The following is a 13,259-nucleotide window of genomic DNA, read 5'->3' on the forward strand; positions in this document are numbered from 1 at the left end:
ATATGTACATAATGGTACAAAATATACAACAAGAGTGTTGAAAAGTGATTCAGATACTTGACCAAGTCTTCAGGAGTTTGTTAGTTAGTTTCCTTTATCTTAGCATGTTTAGATATTGTGGCAGATTAGTAGCTAATTAGTAGTTAGTGGTTTAGTGGACCTAGATTTTAGTATTTTCTGTTTTACAGTAAGCCTATTTATAGGCAGACTTGTTGCTTCCATTATCAATCAGAAACAAATCTTTGCAGTAGCTTTTTACTTCTGTTTTTGCTCTATTTTTCTGTTCACTTTCTCCTTTACTTCCTTTTTCTTTCCAACAAAGAGCCCAAAAATGATCAACAAAGACAAATATACATACGAACTAAATCTCGAACCTACTGCCACTGATACAAGAGTGTCCAAGTACAGAAAGGGACTATCTACAACAGAATGACAGATCTGTCTAGTCAAAGTACAAAATACATAGGCAGAATAAAAAATGGAAAGATGCAAGTCTCCAGACACCAAGAGATCACCACAATCCAATCAGCAAGGCCATGGGAGATCAGAAAGCAGTGAGAGTGACTCGTACCAAAACACAAGTAATTAGAAGGCATCATAGGTCGACGAGCACAGATAAAAAACATATAAATATAAGAGTCACGATAGTGCTAACTCTGCGAATTCATCAACTAACTATAGTCATACACAAGTACCGATAATGGAGATGAGTGAAATGAACATGGATAGCTTCCCAAGGCAGCAAAAAAACCTTTCATTCTTGATAAGAGATAAGTCTCGCGTATAAGGGTTAAAGTTGATAAGTCGTTTTGTTGTTGGTTAGTCTTCTCTTCTTGTTGTAGTAACGATGGGCAGTAAGTTGGTTTTTATGCTATTAGCCCATTTTTTATGGATAGTTTCTATCCATGTGTTGTAATTAAATCATTGGATGATATATGCAATACTTCCACTGCTACTGAAAAATTTTTCAAAAAAAAGTTGAATTTTTGAGTTATATGGAAGCTAAGTTTGACTATGGTCAATTTTTTATGAAGGAAAACTAGTACTATCAGTGATTTGATAATTCCAACAGGCTCAAAACGTGCTTTATGATTAGTTTGTGTTTAGAGGGTCTTGGATGAGTTTCATATGTTCAATTGAAGATTGGTGATTTGATGTTGTTAAACTTAAATGATAACACATGAAATGGAATCAATAGTATGTATCATGGTTTAGAACGATCAGAAAAAAGAATCATTCCATTTTTAGTTCATATGAGGGAAATATGACTATTTTAGGGTGTGTTTGTTACGAAGGAAAATGTTTTCCTAGAAAATATTTTCTTGGAAAACAAGAGGATTTGTAACTTATTTTTTCATGTTTGGCTGGTGAATAGAAAATATTTTTTGAAATTTTTTTTTAAAATTTTGGTTGGTGAATGAATTTTTTTCCATAAAATATCTTTTATTTTTTACTTGAGACTAAAAAATATACCTTAGGAAAATAATTTCTGATCTGAAAATCAACCCCGATAATTGATCTAGGACCTGACCTCGACACTCGAACTGGGACAAAACCTCGATGACCGTTTCAAAATCCGACTGAGTGGCAGAGGAGGGGTGGCTTAAAAAAAGAAAACTTATAAAAATTTGAAATATTATTCAAAAACAATTTTGAATTTTTTTTTAATTTGTGTGTGGGGGAGGGGGGGGGGGGGGNAAAGCTTGGGATGGGGGAGAGGGTAGCCTTGTTTGGGATGGAGGGAGTGACGTAAAAAATAAAATAAAAATTAAATTTGAAATATTTTTCAAAAACAATTTTTTTGGGGTAGGGGTGGTAGGGGTTGGCGAGGTAAAAAAAATCTTAAAATTTGAAATATTTAGCGGTGAGATAAAAATTGCCAAAGTTGTATTTAGCTTTTGTGGCGACTATATTGACATCCTACCTTTAATTTAGCAGCGACTTGGGTCAAAATGTGTGTTGTAAAAGTTTTTTTTCTAGCGTACTCACTTATCTTTGGCGGTGAAAAATAATAACGGTACAGATGTGTGTTTATTGTGGTGAGTTTTTTGATATTGTCACAAATAACCTTTAGTTAAGGAAGTACTAGCGGTATGTACTTGAACATATAAATAAATTGAGTTTTGTAAAGTGATCCTCAAGATAGGAAAATATATTATAGGTTAGTTATTACCCAATAATTTTTTTTTCACTACCCGTCCAAAATTATATTGCATATAATAATATTACTTATCCTATTAAAAAAAATATACCACATAAGTTAAGACATTAAAAAAATATCATGCAATGGTGCACTCATAGTCTAAAATTCCTAGTGGACCCAAACCTAATAGTTTGTTTGGTAAAAATTGAATTATGTTTCGCCTTTTGACACACTCTAATGAAATTGTGTACTTGAATAAATAAATAAATTGTGTTTTGCAAAGTAATCCTCAAGAAAGGAAATATATCTAAGCCAATTTTTACCCAATAATTCCTTTTGTGCACTACCTGTCCAAAATTCTAGCTCAAAAACCACACTTGCTCAAATTGCTATATATACCATGGCAATTATTCCCAACCCTTTTGTGATTTCATTGAGAAGAAATAAGCTAGAACTGAATGATAGTTCCATAAAATAAAACACCTCATGAAATGTTACATCTTTCAGATATAGATGATCAAGAAAGTCTTCGTATTCAAATGCCGATATTGATGTTTTACAAGTACAATTCTTCAATGGAAGGGAAAGATCCTGCAAAAATCATAAAAGATGGATTATCTAATACGCTTGTGTTTTACTATCCATTAGTTGGTAGGATAGTTGAAGGACCTAATAGGAAGCTCATGGTAAATTGTAATAGTGAAGGAATCATGTTTATTGAAGCCGATGCTAATGTGGAGCTTGAGAAATTAGGAGACTCTATAATACCACCATGTCCATACATTGAAGAGCTACTATATAATGAGCCAGGATCTGATGGGATTATTGGTTGTACATTGATGTTAGTTCAGGTAATCAATCAATATTTTATTAAATTTATATATATAACAATAATAAATATGATTATTTATAATCAGAACTCTATAAATGTTGCTAAAGACCTTAGCGACTATAGATGTAATGACATTATACTCAATTGCCGCTAAATATTTTTATGACAATGTTAGGAAGATCTATTGCAACAAAATATCTCCTTTGTTGTAGTGATACCTCTTTCAATTCGGGTTGCTTGATATTACATCTAACCATCATTATAAACTAAATACACATTTATCAATCCACGACTTTGGTCCTTTGGTAATGGTGTGGTGGGTGATGTGTCTGTTAGAGATGTTGTAGATAGTAAAATTCGCATAAAGAAAATAATAATCAAGGCCGAAAAATATGCAACAATCGTATTTATTGATTTTAGAATATGAGTGTTACAATAGCTATTATTCCTCTGATTTGTCTTTTCAGATATAAATTTAAGGGATCCTGAGCTTGATCTTGAATCTTGAATTTGTTCTTGATCATGGATTCAAGGGCTTCTTGGCTTGTTCTTGAATATTTGTTGAACTTGAACTTGATCTTGAATTCAAGGGCTTATGAGCTTGATCTTGAATTTTGAATTTGTTCTTGAACTTGATCTTGGATTCAAGGGGTTCGGAGCCTATTCTTGAACTAGTCTCCGGGCACGTGCGTTGCACGTGTATCTCGAATGAAAATCAATAAAAAAATAAATTAAAAAGTATATAATAAACTATTAGGAGGACAAGATATTTTTTACAAGTGTTCTCTCGATATTTTTGATTTACTGCACAATAGATAAGTCTCAATAGCTTACCTGTCTATAAGCAATTAAATGTACGTACAGTCAACAACAACTAAAAAATACATAAAATTCTGATCAATCAAAAGGTGATTAGATATCAACATTTGTAAAATATTCCAGGAAAAGCACCGCAAGTTATAGAAGTAAAAAGGGAAAATGCAACGTTACTTAAAGTCTTCTTGTATTCTTAATGTGTGTTTCGTTACAAATACAACTACTTCCTTGTAAACTTTCAGATATACCTAGACTTACATTTATAGGCTTACAACTACTATCCATCACTGCTAGAGAAGACTTGGAGTTGCTACATTTGTTTAAGAAAATGTGATATTATTTTGCTAGCAAACAACTGCAATTTCAATATATTATTAATAGTTTAAAATTTTGTAAAGCATAGTTTCTTTTCTACGGGAAACTATGCTTAGAGAGTTTCAAAGAGAATTGATCATCATTCAACATCAAACCATGTGTACAAAACTAATTTTTTTATGTGTGATTATACCTTTCAAGCTATTTATTGTACGTATTAAAAAAATTAGAACATTATCATTCAAATGAAGTTAGCAAATCAAACGGAAAAATCTAAACTTAATAAGATTGTACCTGAAAATTAGAAGACACTTTTGTACCCGCTTAACAATGGAAGCTTATGCTGAATGACTAATATTGAGTATGTTTATATAGTGTAGTCTTGAAGATTTGATGGTAAAAACTCTTTGATATTCCTCAATTACTTAACTTGATTCCTTTCAACTTCTCATAATTAGCAAAAATACGTTTGAACTTCTATATTAATTGAAATTTTATTAGTGTTCATCCATTACCATCAAAAGAAAGAAAACAATTGAGTATAATAATATTTAAAAAAGACTAATAGTTCGTTGTTTCACACATAGTAATTGAGTAGGATTGTTGAACTTCTCATTTTGCTCCTCTATTATGTAATTCAAGTATTACCATTTAATTAGATATTTAATTTATACTTAGATTCATTATTTTATTACATTTTAATTTAGTATATGGAAAAAATAGTATTCCAACTTTGCACTTTATGAGTTTCCTATTTTTAATAGTATTAGTCTTTGGGCACGCGTATTGCGCGTGTGCCTCGTGTGACTGAATATAAAAACTTAAAAATATAATTACATAAATACAATTAAAAATGGATTTGAATTATTAAATGATTTTATTTTATTTTTTGAAAAGTGTAAATGTTTTAAGATCATGAATATAGATCATATTTAGTAATTAAATAGAGAAGAAACCTTGTTATGCAATATTCCTCAGATGCTTTATTGTCTTTAGTATGTATAAGTTATGTATGTGCTTTAAGTGCGTAATAAAGTAACATAGTGAGTTGAGTTATATTTACATTGAACTTGATAGTACTTTTGATCATTTATTTATGATTTCTTTGATGAAATCACTTGCAAGTCTAAACAAGAAGATGGAACTATATTTTTAACACTTGATATATAAAAACTATGATCGTACTTGTTAGTTTTGAAGTACAAAATTCAACTACTTTGCAAAGCTATTTTTATAATATATTGCTATCATTGCGAATAGTATAGTAAGGAATAACGATAGTCAGTAAAATTTCATTCGATTTGAACATCAAATGGTGTTTCTTCGCCCAATATACTTCTCTTCCTCTAATTCACATAACATTATTATGTTAGAGAATCTGAAGATTACTTCTAAGTGGAGATAAAATAAATTATCAATTTTATTAAATCTTTCAGATTATTTTATAGTGATAAATATTACGACAATTTTCAAATATTGTTATTAAGGTATAAAGATTTAAAATACATCATACATACAACATAATAGATATTTTTTAAATATCGAGATAAAAATGTTCAATTTATTTTATCTTATTTCTCAGACACATTCTAATAGTTTCTTGCATATATAAAATCAACTATAAAGAGTTTAGAGAGCTAACTAAGGTAGCCATTATAAATTCGTGTATAACATAAAATAAATAAATATATCATTCTTAGGAAAATTAATCAAAGTACTATCAGGTTAGGATTGAAGCACCTTCGTTTGATGGGTTCAAATGATAATTTGTCATTTCCATTTTCTTGTCCACCTTCACGTTGTAATATAAGTATATGAATTCAGTGCATTCATATATTCCTTATTCCATCCTCTCTACATCAACATTATTAATCAACAGACTCTAGCTAAAATAATTTATAAAGTAAGAAATTGTAAACATATAGAGAAGTTGAGAACTAACTTACCACGTTCCTCCTCAATCCTCATTGATGCAAGCCGTGAAGAGCCTCAGAACCCAATCATTTACATAGGTAGAAAAAAAATTATGAAAGGAAGAGACATAAAACAGATTGTTAGAGAGAGTGGATAGGAAAAAACGTCTAAAGACAAATAAAAGTCACAATTATTAGTGCTAGCAAATACTAAAAAATGTAACCCAAACATAATTAGATTCACGATTAGTTGCAACATATGAATACTTACGAACGAACAATCCATGGTGAAAGGGATACAAACAAGTCAAACAAAAAAATAGTTTGCCTAAGAAAAGAAGGGGAAAAAGAGTTAGTGAAACCTAAAAAAAAAACTATTGAGCGCTCGAGGATTTATTTTTTCCCCGGAAGAACTTGCCTGACTTTTTCCTTGTATAAGAGACTTTAGGACTTTTCTAATATGATAGAACTTTAAATAAGTTCTGAGAAGACAAATAGGTTTGAAGTTATGTGGAAAACAAACAGTATATGTAACTGATAAGAATTTAAATTATTTTAGTGATTAATATTGAATGAAACTAATTAAATAAGATAGAATATAGTTAATCTTTTAATTAATTAGAAATTGAGAGGTGCCACATCACCTTGTTTATATCTAGCTTTATTATATATATAGATTCTAAATTATAGTAAAGAGAAATGTAATGAAATTCAAGAGAAACTGACGAAAAATATATCATAAACATCATAATTAAAATAACATTTTATTGTAGAAGAAAATTTTGATTCATTTCCATGTCATATTGAAATAAGCTGTTAAAACGAACATTTAAAAGTATAACTTTAGATGTTATAAAAAACTTCACATAAATGCCATATTAACTACTTGAACTCCTAGAAATATAGCTGATATATTGTAAATTAATGTTAAATGATGAATTTTTTTGTTAAAGGATACGAACCATGGTTTTGTAATTATCAATAAACGATTGGCTTTACTGTAATCATCATCCACGAAGAAATTCTTCAGTCACCTAATATCATTACCAGTATTCCTATATTTAATTTATTGACTAATTTAATACAAGATATTCATCTACTATTGATATTTAATTAATATAGATAATTCATAATATTTTAATTTAGTTTAGGAGTAAATTGGTAATTCAACTTTGCCCTTCGGAGCTTCTCACTTTTAATAATATATGATAATATGATATGATAATTACATATACAATGTTTTATCAATCATAACTTTTCAAATTCTTCCGTTATGAAAATTATGATTATGATTAAAAGCAATATCAATGTGTTCATTAATCAAGAAAATAATAATTTAATTATTAAAGGGCTTAAGGACTTAAATTCTTCCATTATGTAATTAAAATATTTGTATTTAATTAAATAACTAATCAAATTTTAATTTAGTAAAAGGGAAAAATGGTAATTCAATGTTTCACTTTGGAGCCTCCCACTTATAATAATATATGATATTTGATGAACTTTAAATATATTTTGATCTTGATCTTGACTTATACTTGAATTCAAGGGCCATAAAGCTTTTTCTTGAATCTTTGATGAACTTGAAATAATCTTGATTTTGACTTAGAATTGAATTCAAGGGATTCGAGCTTGTTCTTGAAACTTGTAGTCATGATCTTTATTTATTGATTTGATGAACTTGATAGGGGCTTGAACTTGATGATCTTGATCTTGACTTTTACTTGCAGGATTCAAGGGATTTGGAGCTTGTTCTTGAATCTGGTGGTCTTGATCTTGATCGTTTTGAACTCGAATGCATGAATTCTTGAACTTGTAGCTTGTAGAGAAATCTACGATTTTTTATCCACAAGCTCTCTCTAGCTTCTTGTTAGAATTCTTGTTTTTTTTTTTTTTGAATAATGAGGACCTTTATTTATAGTTGTGGAATAGAGGAGTTATGATGAGAACGGGTTTCCCTTCGTCCAAATAGATTTAAGTGATATGTCAGATGAGTTTTACGAAGTGGGCTTGTCATTTTGACAATTGACCTGATCCTATTGATTTTTTTGTTTGACTTGGCGTGCCATGTCATTTGACATGTGGCACCAAACTGGGCCTCTAGAATGAGATGACATTGGACTTAACAAACTGGACTCATCTATTGTAGCCTAAATTAATTAATTTAAACTTTAATTAAATCCATATTTATTGGACTTTAAATAATTAACCAAGTTATATTAATCATAACATTTATATGGACTAATATATTAATGAATTTAATATAATCTGAATTATTTTATCAATTTATATTTAATAAATTTTAAATGCCCCTTCTTCAAATCTTGTTAAAATATTTTATTTTTTCAAGACTAGACTTGAAGTATTTACTTACCCAATCGAAACACTTTACATTTGAATTACATATTATCATCATTTCTTCAATTTGGATGGGGTTGACTTTCTTGAGCATTTAATGCTTAAGCCCCAACCCTTACATTATATGAAGTGATATAACGCCACCACCTCTTCTTATTAGAAGAATATAACTGATCTTCTCAATTTGAGTTTGTTTTGGAGAAGGGGAAAGCCACCCATGCAACTCTATTAAAGGACATCTCTTTTAGTCTGTGAACATTAACTCTGCTATGTTGGCAAGTAAGTTATTTCTTTCTTTATTTGCGTCTGCTTTTGTTTGTCTTTTCCTTTTCTTCATGTGTGTAAGATATTTCTCCACCCTTTACTTTTGCTTTTTTTATTAGTCAATGGAATTGATATTTGTTTTATGGATGGCATGAAATTGAGAGTTTTATCATAACACCAAAATTTGATTTTAGGTGTGAAGTGATGTGTTTAACATTTTCGCCTTGAGATCACTAATTTGATTTTTTATTGAGATCCTGGATACTTGATTATAAGATTTGAAGGACTGTGTTTAACGTTCCCGTCTTGAGATTACTAATTTTAGGATTTATAAGATCTCAAATACTTAAGTATAAGGTGTGAAGGGACGTGTTTAATGTTCCCGACTTGAGATTATTAATTTGAGGTTTTATGAGATCTCAAATACATAAGCATAAGGTGTGAAGGGATGTGTTTAATGTCCCCGCCTTGAGATTAGTAATTTAAGGCTTTATGAGATTCCAAATACTTAAGCATAAGGTGTGAATGGATGTGTTTAATACACTACTAAAAAAACAGTGAATACCGACCTAAAAATTTCCGACCTCAAATTTTCCGACCTCCGGAGGTCGGTATTTACAAGTAGTCGGTTTTTATGCAAAATAAAACGGGAAAACCAAATTCCGACCTCTGGAGGTTGGGATATTTCCCGGAAAAAATGAATTGAGGTCGGTATTTTTTATATTTAATTGAGAAAATAATACCGACATCAAGAGGTCGGTTTTTATTGTAATTCATTAAAAATTCTGACCTCTTGAGGTCAGAATTTTTTTTCAATTAAATTTTTCATAATATCGACTTCCGAATGTCGGTAAAATTAAATAGTATGTAATTAAAATATCGACCTCATGAGGTCGGTATTTTTTATTTCATCTAATTACTATTAATTAAAGCGAGATCCGGAGGTCGGTATTTTTCTTTCATCTAATTACTTTTAAAAGCGACATCCGGAGGTCGATTTGCGGAAAGCGGGAAAACCAAATTCTGACCTCTAGAGGTCGAAATTTTTCTCAGAAAAAATGAATTACAATAAAAACCGACCTCTTGATATCGGTATTAAACAAATAAATAAATTTTAAAAATTTATTTTTTCTCAATAGGTTTTGTGTAAAATAAAAAACAAAAAAAATTATAATACCGACTTCCGTATGTCGGTAAAATTAAATAGTAAAAATAAATTAATATAAAATACCGACTTCCGAATGTCGGTAAAATTAAATAATATGTAATTAAAATACCGACCTCATGAGGTCGGTTTTTTTATTTCATCTAATTATTATTAATTAAAGCGACATCTGGAGGTCGGTATTTTTATTTCATCTAATTACTTTTAAAAGCGACATCCGGAGGTCGGTTTGCGGTTTGCGGGTAAACCAAATTCCGACCTCAAGAGGTCGGAATTTTTCCCAGAAAATGAATTACAATAAAAACCGACCTCTTGATGTCGGTATTATTTCTATTAATACTCATAATTTTGCTATTGTGCATATTACTAAAATTTCATTTTACACCTACAATTAATTGTTCAAAAAGTGTAACAATTTTGTATACTTTTATAAATAAAAAGTTAGAATTCGTAGAATAAATAAAAAAATATCTATAATCCATATTTAGAGTATGAAACTACGTTGAAATGAATTAGGAGATGATTATACTTATATTTCTAGAGTAATGTACAAATTCTATCAGTCCGTCGTCTAATCATGAACTTAATATCTCATGTCATGATGTAGAGGTGAAGAGCTAACATATAATCCATTCGAGTATGAAATGCGAGATAGTATTATTATATACGTTCGATCTAATTGAATGGATGTTAAGTGTAGTGATCACCTCTAATTATGATGACATGTAAACGATACCTTATCGAAGTATGAAATACGTTGATTAATTATATACTCCTCGAGTAGTTTAACAAATCAAGTCTTATATACTAGTGGTTTAGATATGAAATACATTATCAAGTAAAGAAATACCGATGATCAATTCAAGGAGATTTATATATTAAATTTGATATTGATAAACTTTTGTTGATCAATAAAATTAAATTTATATAATTAGGAGTTATATAATTTAAATTTATAAAATTAACTTGATCGATAAATTAAATTTATTAAATTAAACTTATGTTGATGTGTAGTTAAATTATATATAATTAAACTTCTGTTGATGTGTAGTTAAATTATATATAATTAAACTTCTGTTGATGTGTAGTTAAATTATATATATGTATAATCCTCGAGTAGTTTAACAAATCAAGTCTTATATACTAGTGGTTTAGATATGAAATACATTATCAATTAAAGAAATACCAATGATCAATTCAAGGAGATTTATATATTAAATGTGATATTAATAAACTTTTGTTGATCAATAAAATTAAATTTATATAATTAGGAGTTATATAATTTAAATTTATAAAATTAGCTTGATCGATAAATTAAATTTGTTAAATTATACTTCTGTGATGTGTAGTTAAATTATATATATATATATATATATATATATATATATATGATATTGATAAACTTTGTTGATCAATAAAATTAATAAATTAATATAATTAGGAGTTATATAATTTAAATTTATAAAATTAACTTGATCGATAAATTAAATTTATTAAATTAAACTTCTGTTGATATATATATATATATATATATATATATATGTTTAATTAATAAAACCAACCTCAAGAGCTGAGTTTATACTAAAATAAATTAATAAATACCGACCTAAAGAGGTCGGTATATTTAAATTATTATTTTATTTAAATAATATCAACTTCACGATGTCGGTATTTATTAAATATTTTTAAATATAGATAATTATTTTTAAAAATACCGACATTTCATGGTCGGTAAATTAAACAATTCTCTTAAAAAAAGAAGGATAATATCAAGTCTAACTCCTACCTCTAACTCCTAAATTAAACTAGTCTCAAAACCTCACTCACTCCTCACCCCCCCCCCACCCCCGACCCACCCCCATCGGCGCCCATCCCCACCCTCCCCGACCGGCGCCACGCCACTATCCCCGACTACCACCACGCCACGCCACCATCGGAGCAGCAGAGGAAGCTCGCGCAGCTGCAGAGGAGAGGAAGGTCGCGCCCAGCAGCATGAGGTCGCGCCGCCTCCATCCCGCCCGGCGCCGCCTCCATGTCACTTTTGTCAGTTCGCGCCACCATCCCCGACCTTCTTACCCAAGGTGAATTTTTAGAATCTCCATAAAAGATTACTTTTGTTTCTATTTAGTTGAAGTATCTCAAAATTAGAGTACTAATATACTTAGTTTTATTGATTGTTAGTTTGATTGATTGTTAGTTAGTAAGTGAATGATTTAGGGTTTTTGATTGTTAGTTTGAATTAGGGATTGATTGATTGTTAGTTTGTGTTTGTTGCTTGGGAATTAAAATTTTAATGTTAGGGTTAGCTAGTTTGAATTAGGGTATCTTAGGATTTGTTTGAAATTCGGTATTTCTTGAGTTAATTAGTTTGATTTTGGAATTGTAAGATTAGATTGAATTAGGGTATTTAAGGAGTTATTTGAATTTGGGTATTATTTGAGTTAGTTTGAATTATTATTGAGATTTTAGGACTAATAATTGAATTTGGAATTAGGAATAGCTAGCTAATTTGAATTTAGGATTTTAGCACTAGTTAGATTTTGGGATTTTAGGGCTAGTTTGAATTTGTGATTTTAAGACTAGTTTGAATTTTGAATTTAGGACTAGTTTGAATTATTATTGAGATTTTAGGACTTTTAATAGTTTGAATTTGGGATTTTAGCACTATAGTTTGATTTTTGAATTCTAGGAGTACTTTCAATTTGTGATTTTAAGGCTAGTTTGAATTTGGAATTTAGGACTAATAGTTTGAATTATATTTGATATTTTAGGACTAATCAATAGTTTGAAGTTGGGACACTAGCTAGCTAGTTTGAATTTAGAATTTTAGGGATTTAAATTACAATTAATTAGAACTTATAATTAATTATAACTTGAATTTACTATAAATTGAACTTAATTAGGAATATGAACTTGAAATTAGAACTTGAACTTGGAACTAATTAGCTTGAATATATAACTAATTAAGTTTAGAATTAGATATGAACTTGAATTGAAACTTGAACTTATTAAAACTTGAATATATATATATATATAACTAATATTCTTGGATATGAAGTTTATATTTAACTAATTTAAGAACTTGAACTTGAACTTGAACTTGAACATGAACTTAGAACTTGAACTTGAAATTAGAACTTGAACATAAATTTGGAACTTGAACTTGAACTTTAACTTGGAACTTGAACTTGAAATTAAAACTTGAACTTGAACTTAGAACTTGAACTTGAACTTGAACTTAGAATTTGAAGTTTAGAACTTGAACATGAATTTAGAACTTGAACTTGAACTTGGAACTTGAACTTGAAATTAAAACTTGAACTTGAACTTAGAACTTGAACTTGAACTTGAACTTAGAATTTGAAGTTAAACTTAGAATTTGAACTTGAAATTAGAATTTGAACTTAGAACTTGAACTTGAACTTAGAATTTGAACTTGAACTTAGAACTTGA

At 29.2% G+C, this 13,259-nt stretch overlaps 1 pseudogene; it reads left to right on the plus strand.

The window, feature by feature from the left end:
• The first annotated feature begins 2,601 nt into the window (after positions 1-2,601).
• LOC125874200 (methanol O-anthraniloyltransferase-like) overlaps positions 2,602-13,259 on the plus strand; it is a 20,820-nt pseudogene continuing 10,162 nt past the window's right edge.

The sequence above is a fragment of the Solanum stenotomum genome, chromosome 1, assembly GCF_019186545.1.
Source record: "Solanum stenotomum isolate F172 chromosome 1, ASM1918654v1, whole genome shotgun sequence".
Lineage (NCBI taxonomy): Eukaryota > Viridiplantae > Streptophyta > Magnoliopsida > Solanales > Solanaceae > Solanum > Solanum stenotomum.